Genomic DNA, 5334 nt, shown 5'->3' with positions numbered 1-5334 from the left:
CTTAAATTAAACCAAACATATTTACACTAGTTTTAAGATTTAACCAAGGATTTGGGGTAATTACTTTTAGTATTAATTAACATAAATGTGTGGGAAACACTATCTACATAAACAATCTATTCAAACTTAAACATTTATTTTAATATCAATATAATTTTTTAAACTTAAATGCAGTAACTATTTCCCAAAGCATAAATACATTTCCACAATTGAGCTTCCATATTTCCCAAACATATAAGCAGCAAATATGAGTCCGAGCTTACCGATAGCCCGTCTAACTCAAAGTCTTCCTCACAGTGGAAAGTGGATTGTGCTTGGTTTGCTGTCCTCTCAGTATGTCGCACTCGGGTCAAATGACTGCTGCATGCATTTTAAGGTCTACTAGGCACGCCCGCCCTTGATTGCTCTAATTCAACTCACCTGGCAGAGCAGTGCACACCAGGCTGCGCTTAGCTGTAGATTGCACAAGGTCTAATCAGTGGCCACGCGCAAGCAGCAGCACAGAGCAGGTAGTGGGCAAGAGGAGGAAGAGAAGAGAAGAGTAACAGCCACACCTACTAGGTCAGCGCAACAGTACAACAAAACCACGTTTAAGCTCTAAGCACAAGTAGAAGCGCAAACACTTATCTCAGTCAGAAAGCAATGCGTCCTTGACTGATGGACCCTCTTTAACTTATCAACTATGCATTTAACAACTAAACTTGTATTGGATGTTGTGTTTGTGTTGGTGCTTAAAAATTATAGTATAGTTCATAGGCATGTCACTATAAATGTTTGTTTAATGTATGTTTCCAAATTTGCAGTATTGATGGAGCACTTGAAGATGGGTCATTTGGGCGACTAGTAAACGATGAACACAGGACACCAAATTGCAGAATGAAGTTGATTGAAGCAGAAGGGAAGCCACATCTCTGCCTATTTGCACTGAAGGAAATTGCGGCAGGAAGTGAAATTACTTATGACTATGGTGGGAAAGAATGGCCCTGGCGGAAAAAGGTGGGTCATTTAAAAAAATTTTTCCCCCTATGAATTGTTGTTTAAAACATACATATCTAGATGTCACAATTAGGGCTGCAACTAACGATTATTTCAATAATCGATTAGTTGTCGATTAATCGATTAGTTGTTTCAGCCCTAGTCACAATATTTAAATGTCCTCTTGGTGGTATTCAATCTGGTTTAACTAAATCTTGAATTTGTATGACTTTCCCAAGTGATGATTGCAAGCTTATCTGTTTTGTGTCCCCTCCACAAGTGTGTTTTACTGAGTGGCCACACACTGGAGGTGAAACAGTGAAAGCATCAGTTTGAGCTCAGATGTCATTATGAGGCTGATGGACAGTGTCCTTGAAAACCTTGGGTTTTTCTGTGTCAGGCATATACATGCACCTTTTACTCACAGTCACTTTAGCTTCTTAGTATTGTCTTACTTTGGCTTCACTTAACTAGGTAAGGGTTAATCACTCTGTTTCCTTGCAGTTAGGGTGAGAGTTAGAACTGTATTTAACTGAAGGTGAAACAGAAAATGCTTAACTATGTGTGTGTGTCTGACACAGACAAACTCAAGGTATGTGAGAACACTGTCCTGACATCTGAGCTCAAACTGAGTCTTTCACTGTTTCATCTCCAGTGTTTGGCATACTCAGAAAAACACATGGGTTGAGGGGACACTGGTTAGAAAAGACCACTCGTAGTGGATTAAATACATTTCCACTGTAGCTGCCAGATGTTTGCAATATTTGTTCTATTTGTCATACCCAGCTAAAGATCGCAAGCATCCCTTCTGGTTGTTATTGCAGTTCTGTTTGTACTTTGCTGTGTAGTTAATACCATTTACAGTGAGGAAAGTAAGTATTTGCTATTTTGCAAGTTCTCCCACTTAGAAATCATGGAGGGATCTGAAATTTTCAGCGTTGGTACATGTCCACTGTGAGAGACAGAATCTAAAAGAAAATTCCGGAAATGATAATGTATGATTTTATTAAAATATTTTTGTATATTACTGCTTAAAATAAGTATTTGAACACTTGCTTATCATGCAGATTTCTGACCCTCAAATACCTGTTATTCTGCTTTTAAACAGTCCAACTACACTCTGCTCATGATTCTAATTTAGCAGCACCTGTTTGATGCCGTTAGCTTTTATAAAGACACATGTGCACTCCACAATCTGTCAAAAGTGTTGCAGCAACATGAGTAAAACCAAAGAGCTTTCCAACGACACAAGAGACAAAACTTTAGACCTTCACAAAGCTGGAAAGGGCTCCAGAGCCACTGCCAAGCAGCTCGGTGCGCGACAGTGCGCGTGCACGCATGTGCGTGTGCGCGATGGAGCGCGTGCAGGTGACTGTGCGTACCCTCTGCAAGACTCCTGCAGGCGCCCCTGAATGGAAGAGGCTAATGTCTTCCTCGGACTGGAGCCCTACGTAAGATCTCAGCTCGTGGGGTGTCAGTGATGCTAAGAAAGGTGAAGAATCAGCCCAGAACTACACGGGACGAGCTGGTCAATGACCTGAAGAGAGCTGGGACCACCGTTGGCAAGGCTACTATCAGTAATACACTGAGACGTCATGGTTTAAAATCATTCATCACACTGAAGGTTCCCCTTCTTAAGCCAACCCATGTCCAGGCCCGTCTGAAGTTTGCCAGGGACCATCTGGATGATCCAGAGTCATGGGAGAAAGTCCTGTGGTCAGATGAGACCAAAATAAAACTTTTTGGTCTAAACTCCATTGTTGGGGTTTGGAGGAAGAAGAAGGATGAGTCTCATCCCAATAATACCATCCTACAGTGAAGCATGAGGGTGGAAACATCATGCTCTGGGCTGTTTTTCTGCACAGGGGACAGGACGACTGCACTGTATTAAGGAGAAGATAAACGGGGACATGGATTGTGAGATTTTGGGCCAAAACGTCCTTCCCTCAGTCAGAGCATTGAAGATGGGTTCTGGCTGGGTCTTTCAACAAGACAAAGACCTGAAGCACTCAGCCAGGAAAACCAAAGAGTGGCTCCGTAAGAGGCATTTCAAGGTTCTGGAGTGGCCTCACTAGTCTCCAGACCTCAGTCCAATAGAAAATCTGTGGATGGAGTTAAAAGTCTGTGTTGGCCCAAAACATGACAGATCTACAGAAGATCTGTGTGGAGGAGTGGGTCAAAAGACCTTCTGCAATGTGTGCAAAACTGGTGAAGAACTACAGGAACTGTTTGGCCGATGCAATTGTTAACAAAGGCAATATTAATATAGTTTGACTCAAGTGTTCAAATACTTATTTTACAAAGAAATATACAAAAAACTTGTTATAAAATCATACATTGTGATTGCCGGAATTTTCTTTTAGATTCTGTCTCTCACAGTGGACATGTACCTATGATGAAAATTTCAGAGCCCTCCATGATTTCTAAGTGTGAGAACTCGCTATATATATATATATATATATATATATATAATATTACTTCTGATTTGCCTCACTTCTCCGAGACTGCAGCTCAAGGTACATTTTCAATGCTGGTCTCAAAGTTTGCCCAACATATCTTATGTAATGAGCTGGGATCTGTGAGTTAGTCTTGTTCAGAGACAAATCCAGTGAAATATGCAGTAACGTATTTTAACAGCGCACATCACGTATGATAACGATGCTCTCTTGTTTCATTAATGCCACTTGCATCTCTGTTTTTCATTGCATTAAAAATGAAATCAGACTTTACTATTAACACTACTATGCTGATTACGATAACCTGGGATTGTGTATAGAACAATATTACTAACCATCAGTACATTTTTACATGGTCGATTGTTAGTTGTTCCATTCCTAATTGTGACACTAATGCTTTATGACTAGTATTTTGATGCTTCATCAGTTTTGGCCAAGCAAGATTTGGCCTGTGCAAAATCTACATCATTTCCCAGTAAACTTATTACCCAAGGTATTGTTGACTTCATCCAGTTCAGCAGCATTGCCATGTGTATAGTTAGTATAATAGAACTGGCTGTCATTGTCCCCTCTGTGCTCATGGTGTTTGATTGGTAGGCAGAAAGCCTCTTTAAGCCCATACATTTATACTGTGCAATATTTTTTAGATGACCAGGGGAATGATGCCTGTGTGACTTCTGGTTCACCTCCTGTCCCTGACTCAGTTACTAAAGGTATGATATAAATCAGATGCCATGTCCATCACTAGGCACTATGTGCAGTTAACACCAACATCATGTGGTTAGACATTATATAACATATAAAGAAGCTGAATGTATTTTGTGTTTACCAAGCAGTGTGATGAACTATCATGTTAATGAAAACAATCAAACTTTAAATTTTATCAGGTCTACAGTCTATTTATTATCACACACAATTTGTTTAGACAAGTACCAGCTTGTTTTCACAGTTTTGAACACCATCTCTACCTACAAGTGCATCTCACATGATCTTTTTAAACTTCAAATTTGTTTTGTTTTATTGAACAGGTTTACGTGTTTCATCAAGGCGGTGTGTGAAGAGACCATGGTCTGAGGAGGAGATAGGAGCGGTGATGAAACATATGAAGCCTTTTATTGAAAACGGTATCACTGTCACCAACCAGCAGTGTCTGAAGTGCAAAGAAAAGGAACAACCTATCTTGGAGACGAGATCTATTCAAAACATTTGAGATTTTGTGCGCAACAGAGGACTGGCCTTTAAAAAAAAAAAAAAATAAATGTTAAACACTAAATGCACTTTTTGACAGTCTGAGCCTTTACCTTTCTGGGCCTGATTTCAAGGTTAGTGTTCTCCATTCAAAAAGTATGTAGTTGACTTCACTGTGCTCACAGGCAGTGTTTTGTTTTGATGTGTGGTTAGCCTGAGTCTTTTAATGCCAGGATTCACTTTTATTTTCCTTCAATAATTGTTACAATGCTGTCCTTTTAAGGAATTGATTATTGAGTTGGTTATATTAAATATAGTTCAGTAATTCAACAAATGTGTTGTGTGTTGATATAAGTCTTATGTATAAGTCATGGTGTCAGCCCGACTCACCCCTGGTGTGCAAAGGTGCTGTTTTATTGGTCAGCCACTCAGTGCCAGTTTCTTCAGGACAATGAAAAACTCTATAATACATAGTTTGTTCTAGTTGATGCAAGCACTGTTGTGTTATGCTTCTAGTTGTTTTAATGACACTTTGACCACCTGTTAGTAGATCACAACAGATATGATCTGTGGTGTTTTATGTAAGCTTCTATGTCAGATTGTAATGCTCATCAGAGAAAACCAAAATATAGTCTTTTTATTATTTTTTAATTTATTCATCCATCCATCCATCTTCAACTGCTTATCCGAGGCCGGGTCGCAGGGGCAGCAGCCT

At 39.7% G+C, this 5334-nt stretch overlaps 1 long non-coding RNA gene across 1 annotated transcript; it reads left to right on the top strand.

Moving 5' to 3' along the window:
• Positions 1-3622: 3622 nt before the first annotated feature.
• Positions 3623-4953, top strand: LOC147310728 (uncharacterized). The gene is made up of 2 exons (XR_015125482.1): positions 3623-4144; positions 4460-4953. It is a non-coding gene; the product is annotated as an uncharacterized LOC147310728 (long non-coding RNA).
• Positions 4954-5334: the final 381 nt, after the last annotated feature.

The sequence above is a fragment of the Aulonocara sp. 'chitande type north' Nkhata Bay genome, linkage group LG16 (genome assembly GCF_057382095.1).
Source record: "Aulonocara sp. 'chitande type north' Nkhata Bay isolate Kocher_YH1m ecotype deep benthic linkage group LG16, A_spYH_male_GT1.1, whole genome shotgun sequence".
NCBI classification, from domain to species: domain Eukaryota; kingdom Metazoa; phylum Chordata; class Actinopteri; order Cichliformes; family Cichlidae; genus Aulonocara; species Aulonocara sp. 'chitande type north' Nkhata Bay.
The sequence above is the reverse complement of the archived record's forward strand: the minus strand, read 5'-3'. Positions and strand labels throughout refer to the sequence as shown.